Raw genomic sequence first — 16,398 nt, 5'->3', positions numbered from 1 at the left:
TTTGACCACGGCCGGTCTTCTCTACCAAAAAAGAGCTAAACTATTTGCTCAAGGTAAAGTTACTCTGCCGAAGAACAAGACTCGAGACTCAAAGTAAAGTTGTCTTCTCATCAACTCATGGTACGCTTATCTCTTTGCTTTATCGAAAATCAATCGAAATCTTCTTTCTATTTAAAAAAAATTTGATCTTTGAAACTCATGCCCATGATCTGTATGCTTGTATTTCAGCAGATGTGCTAAAGGTTGCTATTTGTTTCTCTGCTTTGAAAAATAGAGTACAATTAGATCCCAAAGTTTTTCTGATGCTAAGAAGGCCTTACTCTACATAAGTTAAACCCTAGAAAAATTCAAACCCACTTCACTGATTAGAGTGCTCTAAGATGCTATTCGGGAATCTGGGTTTGCTGTATTTGGGGGAAAAGTTGCAAATTTTGAGAACTTTTGGAATTCGAAATTGTTCTGTGTTTGGAAAGGGTTTTATTGGAATTGGAATTGCAGAAAACAAAATACCCAGAAGGTAGATTTTGATTTGTTTTTGTTGTGAAAGGTGCAACCTAGGGTAGTGCCAATGGAGGAAGGCAAGGACCCTACTGTTACAGCTAGAACAACTCAATCTAGGGTTTTCCCACAAAGGCTGCTTCTTGCACATTCCTGTTATTGTTTATTTGCTTTTCAGTCATTAGTATCTACATGATTCTGTATTTCGGAGTTAATACTGCCACAGCACTGCCGAGTTTCCAACCATGTGTCGTTGAGGAGCCTACTAGTTTAGAACAATGGATCAAGCCTCCGTCGAATTTGCTTCGCAAAATGACCGACAAAGAGCTCTTGTGGAGGGCATCTTTTACCTCGTGAGTAAAGAAGTATCCATTCGATAGAGTTTCAAAGATTGCATTCATGTTCTTGACCAAGGGGCCATTGCCATTGGCACCTCTTTGGGAAAGGTTTTTAAAGGGGCACGAGGGGCTATATTTGATCTATATTCATTCACTGCCATCGTTCCAAGTTGATTTCCCTTCCTCCTCGGTTTTCTACAGGAGACAAATACCAAGCCAGGTATGCAGTTAAATTTCAAAGAAAAAAGTTGTGGATTAAAAGCATGTGCAGTTAATGTTGTAATTTTCATGTTGTATGTTTCTCAATACTGTCTCACATTTTTGTTATGCATGAGCTTATCGTTGCACAAAAGTTCATTTTTATTTGAAGAATAAGGTGATATGTGAGCCATTTCCTCTTCTCCCCAATATGTTGAACTGTTCACTCAGAAATATGATAATTGCTGATCTTATTTAGGGGTAACTCAATTAGGAAGTGATGTCTCTATATAATTGGCTCTTTCTAACATTTTGGAAGAACTTTTTTTAGGCATATGCCATTTTTTTTCTTTATTTTGTGTGCTTTAAATGGATTGTTCCCCCGTCTGGTCTGCATTGGTTGCACTGATGATTGTGATTTTACATTTGATTTCAGTACACATGAACTACTATCTCAAACAACTCTCTCTTAGGTTGTCCTCGGTGCTACCATTAGGGGTTTGAGGTTTGATTATAGTATTGTAGTTATCATGTTCTCATACCATGCTAGATTGATACGTGTATAATTTTCTAACTCTTCCTAAACATGTACAATGGTGAAGATCACATGATGAAAAACATCCTTGTTTGCAGCACTTGTCTTTGAGTAACAGTTCAACTGTTGGATGGTTGAGGTCTGATTTCCATTCAATTTTAATTCAGTTTAAGATTACGTTTTTGACGCCCCCATGGTAACATAATTTTAGAATGCATTATAATTAATTTTATAATTCACTTAGATGCAGTGTGCTTTAGTTGACTACCTTCTTTTTCTATCAACAATGACACAAAGCAAAAATTACTTGTTTGCTTCTTTTTCTCTTTTTCTTCTTTTGCTAACTGGAGCCATCTCTTCTAATTAGAGAATAGTTTAGGTGTTGCACATGATCTGTCTCCAACGTAGTTCATTCAGAACTCTGTTTTAGTCAGAACAGAAGGGAGATCTAATCACAAAAACACACAAAAGGCATCTTCTAGAGGAACATTTGAATACTTTTACATTTAATGCAGGGAATTCATATGGGATATACAGTTCATCAAGCAAGAGAATACCAGAAAATTTAAAGAAACCTTGTACAAAAAATTTTGGACAGAAATATCTGTGTGGCTCATATATCTTGTGCATTTTCACTTTGCGTGGAGGAAGTATTGAAAGATTGGCTCATAAGAGACAATCATTTTAAGAGTTTGGAGATGCCATGTGCTAGGTTGACAATGAGTGTTGGTTCTCTCTCTCTCTCTCTCTCTCATGCAGACATTTTTCTGTGTGTGTGTTGGTTTTGGGCAAGGGAGATGTGAGAATTTGATTTAGCTTTGTTATTATGTGTTTTGAGAAGGAACGTTAGGCTCTCTTCACCAATTTGACTTCTCTGAATTGGTAATAGTTTGATGAATGTATCAAATCAATTGGATTTGGGCAGAGTCTTCTTTGAAGCTAGATGGAAATATGGTGGTAAAGTAGGGTTGGTTTGGTTCTTTAAGCAAGGGGAGTCTTGGGTGTTCAGAAGGAAATGATGGAGGAGGAAGTACTAGTAAGTAGTTTCATCTGACAAATGTTGGTCCCATTGTGGCAATGATGAGAGGCAGCCTTCTTGGGCAGTGTTTTCTCTGGCCACTTGCCCACACAGAGAAGTTCACTGAAGTTGTTATCTAGAGCTTTACCTTAGTGTTATTGATAATAATGCTCATTGCTCTTGTATTGAGCATATTACATCACTAGCTGTTAAATTGTGAAATATGGCTTCTGTGAGAGGAATTTTATGTCCATTGACCATTCTGGTTGATGCTTAGAGGGAGCATAGCATCTGTGGTTTTGCTGCATTAAGGTATAATGATTATATTCATTTTTGAAATTAAGTCCAGATATCATTACCGGTGTAACAACCCACATTTATGGCTTAGTCATGTTTGCATGCATTTATATGTTTTACCATGTTAAGTTGCCGTAACAACCCATATTCATGTTGTAGTCATGTTCATGTTCATTTATATAGCTTTGTCTTGTTAAGTTTGCATTCATGAATCTTATCTTGTTTCGTGTTTATGTGATTTGTCTAAGTGTTGTCTAAGTGTTGTGTGCCTGCTTTGTTCCTTCCTTGGTGCCTCAAGCCTAAGTTATGTTTAGCCGAAGTCATTCCAAGCCTAGGTTATGTTAAGCCTAGATCATTCCAAACCGAGGTCATCTTCAGTCTAGACTTATCTTGGAACCACTTCGTTTGACCTCCACCTTCGCGTTGACATATTGGCCGAGATGTCATTATCTAGGCCGAGGTGTTCATCACCAAGGCCGAGATGTATATTATCTAGGCCGAGATGTTACCTTTGCACCCAAGTGATCTTGTCCTGGAGTGGTATGACCTAGACCGAGGTGTGGCACATCTAGGCCAAGGTGTGGCATAGCTTAGTCAAGCGTTGTCCTTCCTAGTCGAGGTCATTGTCACCTTAGTTGCCGAAGCTTTGTCCTTAGTCGATGTCATCACTTGCCGGAGTGCCTTACCGAGTAGCTTGTTAGATACGCTTTGTCATAGTCTTGTCTTGTCAATCTATCACCTTTTTGAGGAGAACCAACCAGCCGTTGCCACGTGTCCGAGCCGAGTGTTAAGTTAGCCGGCAGAGAGAGAAACCTATCATTTGTTGTATCTTTGTTTTGAAGAAGAGAGAGAAGCTCTAGGAGAGGAAGAAGAGTTCTTGAGGGAGAGTGGATTTCTAAGCTTGATTCCTAGAGATCGAATCGTTAGATCCGTGTTCTAAGGTTAGATTCTTGATTTGCTCTTGTCGTTCTTTATGTTTATGTTATTGCATTGCATGATTGAATATGATTTGTAAGCCATGCATTGCTTTGAAGTTCGGTTTTAGAAAGAGAAAATAACATTCATGTGTTCTTCAAGAAAAGTCATGTTTTGATCCGAAGGCTCATGCCTAAATCCATGTTTTTGTGTTTGTTTTCACATGATTTTCAAGTATGGGTACCCAGGTCCATGTTTTCGAACTCATAGCGTGAAATCCCAGATTTTGTAAATAAAGAAGTTATGATTTTAGCATTCATGTTCTTCATGATCTTCATGCTCATGTTCTTCCTGTTCTTCACGGGTGGAAACCCAGATCTCCAGACCTCACTTCCCGAGGTGTAGTCGCCGAGATCACTCTTACATAGACCTCACACTTAGGCCAAGCATCGTATCTCACCTTGGCCTACCTTGCATGATCACTTACACCTTTAGTTTGTCTTGTGCGCATCTCGGCATGCAGCCGCATGCCGAAGCCGAAGCCTAGGTAACCACACCTCGACCAGGAGGTGTGGGACCTCGGCAAAGACCTGGTTGGTACCCAGCATGTCTTCTTGACATGCAAAACAGTGTTTTGACTTCCAGCATGTTTTTTCGAGATCATTTGCATGCATGTGAGATTTGTTTTGAAAAGTATGTTCAGTATGCTTTGCCATGTTTTTGTAGGACTTGGACCTTTGCCTTGATCCCGACGACCCAAGAACTAAGTGAGTGGTATTTTTAATAAAGTTATGTTATAAGATTTTGATAAAGCTTTGCCTTGTTTTGATAAAAGTATTTGTTAAGCATGAATGATATCCCTATTTTATGTATCAAGTATAAGTTTTGCGTATCAAGTATAAGTTTTGTTTTGATGACATTTTCGGGAAAGTCCCTTGTGCTGGAGGACTCTAAACTTTCGCAGCACATCTTGTTTTGAAAGTCCCTTGTGCTGGAGGACTCTAAACTTTCGCAGTACTCTCGTGTTAAAGGGCTATGGGCCTTTGTAACATAGGTCCCTTGTGCTGGAGGAGTCTAAACTTTCGTAGCACATCTTGTTTTGAAAGTCCCTTGTGTTGGAGGACTCTAAACTTTCGCAGCACATCTTGTTTTGAGGGTCCTTTCGTGCTAGGGGACTTTAAGCCTAAGTAGTACCGTCCTTTCGTGCTAGGGGACTTTAAGCCTAAGTAGCACCGTCCTTTTGTGCTAGGGGACGTTAAGCCTAAGTAGCACCCTTGTTAAGATATCGGCCACCGACGGACTATGAACGGGTGTGCTCGATGCCGAGGTTATGTTTTAAGATTTGACGTTTGTTAAGTAAGTAAGTAAGTTTTGAAAGACCAAGGTTCGATTGATGTTTTGTTTCAAGCCAAGTAAAGCTTTGTTATGTATGGTTTTGACAAGGATATACTGTGTATTGTTTTGAAAAGATCTCGGGTATCATTCATTTAACCCTTTATTACTTATACCATTCACTAAGTATCCAAGCTCACCCTCCCTATGTATATATGTAGGTAACAAGCAAGAAGTCGGCTACGCCGAGATGTGTGTGTGTTTTGCATGTATGTTATGTCGGCAGTGAGGATGACGGCAAACTGGAAGATTATATTTCATGATTTGTGGCTCAAGTGTTTTTGTTTATGTCGGCAATCTTGAAGTTTATGTATTTTGAACATGTCGGCTCGAGAAGCCTTTTATCAAGATGTAATATGTATTTTTGTACCTCATTTTGTTTGTATTCAAGTTTTAAAGTTATGTAAAGATGTATGCCATTCCATTTGACTTATGTACTGCTCTTATGGACCACTTGTATTTTAAATTATTGCTTCCGCACTTGTGAGCCCCATACATTTATACTCTGATTGTGTGTGAATTTTGAAAGTTGGCCTTCGGTAATCTTGGATTACTGGCCATCATGGCACCAAACTATTAGGGGCAGTTTGGGGTCGTGACGACCGGGGTCAGGGTGCAATAAGTAGAACCATAGAAGGATACCGAAAGCTATGGAATTTTCTGCTGACCTGAAATAAGATAGATTCTTAGCAATTACTGATGTGGAGCATGTGGTTCTTGATGATAACTCCTCTAAAAAATACTCTCTTTTTTTGTTATTTTATAAATAAGAAGGGGAAAAAAAAAACATTTTGAGGAAAGTGGTTAGTGTTTATGGTTCCTGAATCCATTCTAAGGTAATTAATTTCAGCATGATATTAATAACTAAACTAATTTCCATGTCCAGATTCCGAAATATGTGCTGCTTCGAAGAAATATTCCACTTTATAGATATGAAGATAGAGTTCTAGATTATCTTTTAGTTTGGTATTGGCTTAGATTTGTATGGAATATAAAAACTCATTGAATTCATGAATTTTCTTAGTATGAGTCACATTTGCCCAGAGGAACAACATATTGAGCTTTGATACTCCAGATGGTGTAGAACCAGTAGGGAAAAGAAAGAGTTGCAGGGAAGGAGAGGAAACAGAAATGGAAAAGAGGTAGAGGGGAATTACAGAGACGAAAGAAAGGAAGGGAAGAAGCAGATGAGAAGAAAGGAGGGAGGGTGAGTGAATCCGCCAAAGAGTGAGAAGTAGGAAAATCAATCCTTGATAAATTCAATTATTCCAAATCTGTAATAATCTCACAATATAATCCAACTCTATTTTTATGGATTGTTCCAATAATTCTAATGTAAATGAAATTAAGAAGATCTAATCCTAATTCATTTACAAAATCTAATCCTAAGAAAACTATAATAGATAAAATCATAAACAAATTAAAATTTGTCTTCTTTTAAGCTCTCAATTATTACTTCCTTCAAGATCTCTACAATTCTCCCTGGCTTGGAATTACTCTGCGAGGAGTAAAGGCAGTGATGCTACTCAAATAAATCAGGATCAAAGTGGCAAATTTATCCTCAATAATTAAAGTAGCAATAGGGTCTTGATGATTCTTCCAATGCACAAGAGATTGCCAAAAGCCATCATGCAAAGACGCTACATACCAAATCGCAAGAAGACTCCCAATTTGATCCTCATGTTGGGGTAAAACTGGTGGACACTAGGCAATGGATCCTGGAACTGAAGTAGAAGGAACTTTGCCCATAGGTAAAGCTGCCCACAAAGTGGGAACCTCCAGGAAAACAATTCCGTAACAGTGAAAAACAGTACTAATAGGCATATCTGAAGGCAAATCAAGTAAATATGTGTTAGGTCCGAATGACTTATCTACTTAAGCAATTCTATATGGTTGTGGCTCAAGCTGCAACTTTATCTTAGCAACAACAAATTTAGATACCAAATTCGTGGAACTCGTACTATTCATGTCGACTTTACAAACCTTGTATACATATGATGAAGAAGATAAGGAGAAATAGAGAGAGGAGAAGGGAAGTAGCAATTAAGAAGAGAAGAGGTAGGAAAATCAATCCTTGATCATTTCAATGATGCCAAATCTATAATAATCACACAATACAATCCAACCCTATATTTATAAGATGTTTCAATAATCCTGTAAATGTTTTCAAATATTAATATGTGGCATTTATAGGTGTGTTTGGCTTGTATTTCCTTTGACTCGTTACACATGATCACAATTTCTTTTAAGGTTTTTTTTATTGTCCACCTTGTGCATGTGTGGCAAGTTGGCAACAGACCAATTAATGTCCTTGTTAAATAGCATTTCTGTAGATGTATACCATTTTGTGCCTACTTTAGCTGAACACAAACCACAAAATTGGATGAAAGGAATTGCGGGTAAGAGGCTTCTTTGAGATTGATTGACTTGTACTTCTAATCTAAGCCTAGCTCCTTGAAAATAAGGTGCCACTGATAATGACATCAAGCACAAGTAGACATTTGGGTACTGTTGGTATGTTTTCAAATGTTATGCAATAACTGTTCTCTTTAAAGTTTTGAGTTGCCTCAACCAATTTTATACTGTTTGATTCATTTTGTATACCTATTTTGATTTTGGTGCCTTTAGTTTTGTCATTTTGAAATAGTTCTTCGGTGTGCAGCTATCAGAATGGGGAAAGATGAGTATGTGCGATGCCGAGAGAACACTTCTTGTTAATGCATTGCTTGATATGCAATGAGTGGTTTGTGCTTCTCTCTGAATCGTGCATTCCTCTCTACAATTTCAGTGTCATCTACCATTGCATCAAGAAATCCAAATATAGCTTCATTGGCGCATTTGATGACCCCGGGCCATATGGGAGGGGGCGTTATAACCAGAACATGGCACCTGAGGTCAACGTTATGTTGTTGCGTAAAGGGTCACAATGGTTTGAAATTAACCGGAAGCTTGCAGTTTACATTGTCGAAGACACGACGTTTTACCCAAAGTTTGATGAGTTCTGCAAACTTGCATGCTACGTGGATGAGCATTACTTTCCGACCATGTTGACGATTCACGCATCGAATCTCTTGGCAAACAGAAGCATCACTTGGGTGGACTGGTAGAGAGGTGGGGCCCACCCAGCTACCTTTGGAAGAGCAGATATCACAGGAGTTCTTGAAGAAAGTTCTTGAAGATCAGAGCTGCCTCTATAACAACCAGCCATCTTCAGTGTGCTTTCTTTTTGCAAGAAAATTTGCTCCAAGCGCCTTGGAACCTTTATTGCTAGTAGCACCCAAGTATTTTGGTTATTGATATTTCAATGAGCATGCCGAATCTTTCAAGTGATTGTAGGAAACGCTGCAAGGGGTCCTCCTTGGTTTACATTCAATGAACTCTCTACTGAATAACTTTGGTACTTAAGATTCATTCTTGGTGCCTCGCATGTTGTGAGTTGCTTTCATTGTGATCTAGGTTGTTTCTGTTGTATAATTCTCGGCACTTGCAGCATCATCCACAGTCAATTTTTTTTTGGATGTACAAAAACTAGGAATTGAATTGAGTGCCATAAATTGTATTCTTGTATTGGAGGTCAGAGATTCAAATTCCCAATAGGAGGTCAGAGCCTCTTCTTGTAGTTATAAAAGTTGTAATAGGCCACATTTTCTCTTTTAGGGATTGGAGTGCAGTTGTAAGAGAGTTGTGAGAGAGAGCGCTTGAGTTTTGATTTTGTCTGCCATGGTTGCCCTTTCTTGGTCAATACCAGATTATGTTGTGAAATTTAATAGCCTTGTTTGGTAATTATATATTTTAATTAAAAAAAGTTAAAAAATTATTATAAATTGTCACAGAATTAAAAAATTATTAAAATAATATGTTTTCAAATGAGTCTCGGTTAAATTTTAAAAAGAATTTATTAAATTTTTTTATTAAAAATGTGTCCAAACATTTGTGGATATTAGTTCGAAATAAAATTATTGAATATTTAAGTATTATTATTTTATTGTGGACGCTTGCACCGCCATAAATAATTTTTCTGAAAGGAAAATGTATCAAACCGTCACGGGGTGACCCCCAGTGGGGTTTGAATGGCCAAATATATTTATTTATTTATTTTTTCAAGTCTTGCGCAACTTTTATGTGAGGCTGGGGGTGCTAGGGGTGCCTACATTGGGGGTCTCAGCACGGCTGCTTCTAAAAACTCCTTACGTTCATTAAAAAAAAACAAAGGAAAATTCATTTTCACACCCCGCTTTCCTTTCTAGTGTATATATTCCTAACAGTAGTGATTGATACCATTAAACTACCACTAATGAGGTGAAAAATTAAAAAAAAGAAAAAAAAAAAAAAGACACAGCAACACTGTGGTTAGGGCTATGCAAAATACTGTTAAAATCATATCGATCCGCATCAATTTGTACCACTCTAATCGCTAATCGTGGTTTAAACTTTAAAAGTTATAATCTGCCAACCGAACCGCTCCGTTATAGTTAATATATATATTTTTTAACTTTCAATAAAATATCAATGTAAAAATGAGTGAGAGAGATTTAACATATGAAATTTATTACAAATTAGTAGTTATATATATAAAACATATTATGTAAAATTACTTTATGTTATATATCTAAAAAATATTATACAAATTAGTGTTATATATTATGCAAATATATGATAATTAGTTAAAATATTTTTCAATCTGTCAATTCGTCAAAAACCGCTCAAACCGCAATTTATCAATCCGCTAACCCGCTATTCGGTTTGTAATTTTACTCTCAAATCGCCCGAACAGTACCGCGCACACCCCTAACTGTGGTAGTGAGTGAAGCCTACTGCCACATTATTAGTGCCACCACTAATTAGTGGTCTCAAGTATTTTTGTAGTCCTAAAGGATATTTTTGTACTTTCTCCTTCCCTTGACCAATAGCGAGACAACACGTATACAACATTGCGATGGTTTTGGAAACTCGAAATAGTAATCAGTTACCAATATACATCCTACATGTGTTTTATTGGGCATTTTCGCACACACGTGTTGTGTCCTTCCCGGAAAATTATACCAATTACCAATTTTACGCCAATACGGTTTTATCGTGGGTACCATAGTCAAACAGCTGTCCAAATAACCTCTAGCCTGTAAAATCCGGGCAGCTGCCCAAATCTTCCTCCCCCGATCTCTCTCTCTAGAGAAAATTTTAATATACAACTTGAAAATTTTAATATACAACTTTATAAAAAGATGGGTTTTTAATTATGATATATTTTTAAATTATTATATTATTAGCATATTACTCGTATTATGTATGAGATTGAATTAAAAAAATTTATTTATAATTATGTCAAATATATTTTTAAATTATTAGAATAAAATATACATAATTTTGAAAGAAAATATTGACATTGCATAATTAAATAATAAAAATAAAAAGTTATTATATTTGTTTGAAATTCACTAAATAAATAAAATATATTATAACTAAAATCTAAATTGTTGTGGGTCTTCTTTGAGCATTCCTTTCCAGCATTATCAACATGATAGTTGATATTATAACTGATGAATAATACATATATTATGTATTTATAAAATGTTATAATGTAAAAATATTATACTTACACACACACACACACACATATATATATATATATATATATTTACTTTCTAAAAGGTGTAGACATTCTTGAGGGCAATTTATATTTAAAACAAAAGTCATGCACGGTGCACAATATAGTTGACGTAGCATTATTGGTACATGTAAGTTATAATATAAAAGAATCATAATTAGTAAATATTATTACTTGAGGTTCTTATCATTTAGAACATTAGTGTTATTTGTCAATATGGTGACCCTTGAAACATTTTGGTGGAAGTGAAAGTATCTAGAATTATAATTTTAAAAATCATAATTACAAAATCTATATATATATGTGTAGCTCGGCTTTTTCGTGCCCCCTTTCGGAAGACGAATAAGCCCTACAGTATCGGACTCCCGCGGTTCTGAATATGATCTTACAAGTGCAATGTGAAATAGATAAACACCAAAGAGTCCCAATCTGGCAAATCTTTTGAAAAATTGATTTTGAATCAAAATGCCAAAAATGGACTGCTTTGCCAGATACAGAGTCGCCACCTAAATATTTTTGGAAAATTTAGAAAATCCATGATTCGTGCCAAAGGCCACGTGTCCGTCATCACCAAGATTGTCTCGGTTCGGGAATTTAGGTACGAGAGGAGAAGGTCATGAATTGAGCACCTCCACTCGTCCGATCAAAGATCGGCCTCTACTAATCATGATATGATTCTTATCTACATTATATGCTTTTGTTCCGGTTTATTAGGCTAATATTACTATGTGATGCGCACACATACAAATATAGACTAAATTTGCAAGAATTGGAACACTTGATTTCATGTTTGCTTTGAAATTCATTTCGAATACGTACCACTTGAAAAAATGATCACATATGAACATTACTCAAATTATTCCAATTCAAGCAATTAGTCCTCATCCACAAGCATTCAAAATAGTTTATCAGATAAGCACTTAGCCTCATGATGAACATGCTTTGTCATGGCAACAATCACACTCATACAATTATGCTAAAGCAAGTAAAGGCTCACCTAGTACTCCAAGCCAACAGAGAAACTAGTTAGAAAAAAGCATGATCCCTAACTATGCAATATGACTAATGCAACACATGCGATATGCAATTACTAGGCTCGACTACTAATATGACATATAAATCAAGTTGATAGCATGTGGTCTAAGCACGTATTCAAAAAATGTTTATCTAACAATGCAAGTTAGAATGATGAACCGAGCCTTAGTGCATGCAATACAAGTGGATGCAAGGCATGGAGAATGCTAAACAAAACATGATACTCTAAGCTAACCATCATAAGCGAGTAAATAAAAGGGAGAAAGTCGTGGGGTTGAAAAACATGCACATTATTACAACATTGCGCTCTTATAAAGGATAGTCCAAATGAACTAACTAGCTAACTAATTAAAGCTAACCTAATTAACTAACTATTACAAACCCAAATGAATAATTTAGCTAAACTACTTAACTAATTATTATAACAAATTAATTAACTATTTTAGGTAACTAATTATTACAACAAATTAACTAATTATTTACATGAATACAACATGAAAATGGTGCTAAGCTAGCTATTCTAATTACTCCGCTTCAAAAAACGAGGAATCCTCATGCATGAATGGACTTTCCACTCGAAAATGCCACTATTTTTGTTGCCAAATGCCTCTGTTGCACAGTAGAACACTTGCATTGATTTCCACCTCAGAACCACCTCTGTTTTTCTTCAAAAGTTCACTAGTGGTCGGCAGATGGCCTGCCGTCCACTGATGACTGGATTGTCCTGGTGCAACAGAGAGCAAACAGAGCAGGGATAGGGTATTCTCAAGGGTTTGTTTGCACAATTGACCACTCCTTATCATTTGAACAGCTCAAAGAAGTAGTAAGTTTGATTCACAAACCACCAATGGATGCAATTTCATTACATGATGGCTTATAAACCAAGTGTGCAAATTCAATAAATGCAACAAAATAAGACTTTCAAAACCACCTCCCTATCATGAAAGATCAAGGGAAGTAGTTGATAATGAATCTTGAACCGTTTCCATCACTAATGAGTATGAAACGACTCAAGACTCAAGGGTTCAATTAACGTCCGATTGAACCCAAGATCAAATTATTATCTTGTACCTTTTTTATTCACCAATTTTATTACTCCATTTTAATTACCTTTCAATTCTTTAATCACTTAAGTCCACAAGTGAATTTAAGTCCTCTAATGGAAAGAGGTTCAAACCAAGTGTTGCTTTGGGCATGAAAAAGACATCATACCATTGGTAATGAACCCCCAAAGGGATTAAACCATTAAGTATGACACCTCAATCTCCTGCTTGAACAAACAAATAATTTGAAACCACTTTTAGAGCAAAAAAAAAAAAAAAGCCAAGAAAGGAGGGAGGTTGTAGAGGTGATTAAAGGTGAGAACAAGTAAGGAAAGCACTAAATAAATGCAATCAACTCAAATAAGGTGGTGTCTAAGGCCTAAAACATCAAATTTATGAGGACAATTACACTACAAGCATGCAATATAAGGCTCAAATGCAATGAACACTTAAAAACAGTCCTAAAATAGTGCTAAATAAGTCCTAAAACATGCTGAAATTAAGACAAAAATATCTAAAATAATAAGCTAAAACGTAGAGCTATGTAAACTAGTGAACAAGACATAAGCAGGGGAGGCTAACCCCTCTAATTTTGGACTTCAAAAAGTGTTTTTAGCCATTGAAATAACTATGAAATTCAGTATTTAAAAGCTCAAAAAAAAGGTGACAACAAGGTGAGAAACACAAGGGTAAAGGCCTTAGAAGCTAGGCAGAAGGGATGGTGAGCCACCCCTCCACCCTTATTGGCCTTAAACCACAAGTTTCAGCCCAAAATTTCAGAGTTTAGACAGTCCAAAAATAGTACAAAAATGTGATGGAATGAATACAAAAGTAGCTAAAATAATAAGCTAAAACATGGAGCAATTTAAGCTAGTAAACAAGCCAAAGAAGGGGTGGCTAACCCCTCAATTTTTAAGACTTCGAAACCACTTTTTTAGCCTCTGAAAACCTCTGAAAATCAGTGGTAAAAAGCTCAAAAAAATTTGATGATGAGATGGGAAACACAAGTGTAAAGGCTTAGAGAACAAGGTTCAGAAAATGGTAATTAACCCCTCTACCTTTAATAGCCTTAAACCATAAGCTTTAGCCCATAAAAACAGTTGAAAAATAGTTCAAAATCAGCAAGAAAAGATAGAAAAGAAGTAGTGCAAAGGAGCTAATAGTTATATCTCTTGAAGAGGAATAACATTTTTGTTCACAAACCAACAAGTTCTCACTCTCAAGGGCTGAAATTTGGACTCAGTAATCTCAGTAAGGAGAGCTCCAATATTGGTTTATGAAGTGTTTGGGTAAGGTGTGTGTGCTGCAAGATAGAGATAGAGAGAGAATTTCAGGGATTGGAACTTTTGAAATTTTTTTTAACCTTAAACCATGAAGTAAGGCCTGGTATATATAGAAAAATAGCCCCTCAGGTCGAAAATATCATACCCGGAATAGCTGGAGCTTTTGGTGGGCAATTGGCCAAAAAATATCTGTGTTTTTCACTAGTGGCTGGCAGATCAGAAGTGTGAATTGCTGGCCACAAATGGTGGCCTGCCGGCCACCAATAGTGGTCTGCCGGTCACAAAAAATCTGTTTCCAGGCCCGACTTTAAATGGGCATATCTCCTTCATCCGGACTTGGTTTTAGGTCATTCTTGAGTCTAAGTTAAAGCCCCAGAAGTCTACTTTCCAATGGTGGCAGTCCCATATATAAATTCTAAGTGTGCAAAGAGATATACCTTTTTTAGTGAAGGTTGCTCATTTCTATTTTAATCGAATTGATGCCCAACTTCAAACGGCCATATCTCTCTCATCCGGACTCGACTTTAGGAGATTCTTGCGTCTAAATTGAAGCCCCAGAAATACACTTTCCAATGGTGGTGGCCTCACAACTAAAATATAAGTGCACAAAGAGATAGGTTTGATTTAGTGAAGGCTGCTTAGTTCTTTCTTAATGGTTTCATGCTCAACCTCTTCTCTAACTAGTTTTCTTCCCTCTCATCCAATTTTCTTCAACTCCAAACCTATAAATAGGAGGTTTTAAATATTTTTCAAAGAGTTCACATCTCTTTCATTTATTTCCACTTTGTTCTTACTGGGTTTACTGAAAAGTGCAACATTTAATGAAATGCGAGCCTTAGAACATCGTGGAAACATTCAGAAAAATATTTTGAAAGAGAGGGTTGTAAGGTCTAAAATAGTTTTGGTAAAAAAATGGGGTGTAAGGTTGGGATTTAGATGCTCTTCTTGCTAAAGAAATCAAACATTTATACAACATAACTTTCATCATCGAGTGATCAACTTGAGGCGCCTAAGTTTTAAGGGCAATCAAAAATGGGATGTCTACAGTTGTCCCTCTTTGATAGAGCTCGAAGTCATGAAATGGCATAAGTGAATGTCAAAGCCCGAAGATGACCTATTTTGACAAGGCCGTAAGACTTGGGCAAACAAACAAAATGCAGACGTAGTTGGTTGAACCCAAGGGTTGCCTATGTATCCCGTTGCAAGGAATCAAACTAGCGTAGTTTAGGGGCAGGATGCAAAATGATACACAATGTAATGCAATAATACAAATGATATACAGGGCGATGCAATAATATAATCAAACCACAAGCAGTGCTTACCACACAAATATCATAAAGGGACATAGATGCAAATCAAACTACGTTTTATATAGAAAAGAAGTGGGCATAGCTAAATGACGTCTAATACAGGCTAAGTGCCTACATCCTCAATACTGGTCTCAGCACAGCATGGATGCTTACACATAATGGAACCATGTTTCAATGTGAATGGGGTGCGAGCACATACAAAACTATGTTTTTCATAGAAAGAGAAAGAATACAAGTAATTGGGTGGTATGATATAAGTGAGAAATGATCTGCTGGGAAAAGATAATGATCCTAAATGCTGAATGCAGCAAAACAAAATACAATGCAATGGATGAAGTGAATAAGACGTAGGCTGAACCACATTTTACCTAGAAAAGGCATGGACACAAAATAGATCACGTCTAACACAAAAAATGTGTCGACACCCTCAATACTGGCCTCAGCACAGCATGGGTACTTACACATGATAGAACCATGTTTCAAGGAGGAAAAGGTATGAGTACATGCCAAACTAAGCTTAACATGGAAATGATACATGATGTAATGGATGTAATGGACAATGTAGTAAATAAATAAAGGTGACATACTCCAACCACGCTGGAATCGTGAGAGGAGGACGAACAAATCCCAAACACGCTGAAATCGTGTGAGGAAAGGAACACTTTAACCACGCTGAAATCGTGAGAAGAGGTCCTAAGAAAAACACTCAGGGGCGCGTTCCACGCGTCCTGAGATAAATTCCAAATATGCTGAAATCGTGAGAAGAGGTCTTAAGAAAACCGCTTAGGGTCGCATTCCACGCTTCCTGAGATAAATTCCAAACACGTTGAAATCGTGAGAGGAAAAAAAAAAACACTCAAACCATACTAAAATTGTGTAAGGGAAAGAACACTCCAACCACGCTGAAATCGTGAGAAGAGGTCCTAATAAA

The 16,398-nt window shown here is 36.8% G+C and overlaps 1 pseudogene across 1 annotated transcript; it reads left to right on the top strand.

Annotated features, from left to right (window-relative positions):
• Positions 1-428: 428 nt before the first annotated feature.
• On the top strand, positions 429-8,636 carry LOC114262563 (glycosyltransferase BC10-like; annotated as a pseudogene). Its single transcript, XR_014348540.1, has 2 exons — positions 429-1,056; positions 7,854-8,636. The product of XR_014348540.1 is annotated as a glycosyltransferase BC10-like (transcript).
• Positions 8,637-16,398: the final 7,762 nt, after the last annotated feature.

The sequence above is a fragment of the Camellia sinensis genome, chromosome 13, assembly GCF_055761805.1.
Source record: "Camellia sinensis isolate YWXY chromosome 13, ASM5576180v1, whole genome shotgun sequence".
Classification (NCBI taxonomy): domain Eukaryota; kingdom Viridiplantae; phylum Streptophyta; class Magnoliopsida; order Ericales; family Theaceae; genus Camellia; species Camellia sinensis.
The sequence above is the reverse complement of the archived record's forward strand: the minus strand, read 5'-3'. Positions and strand labels throughout refer to the sequence as shown.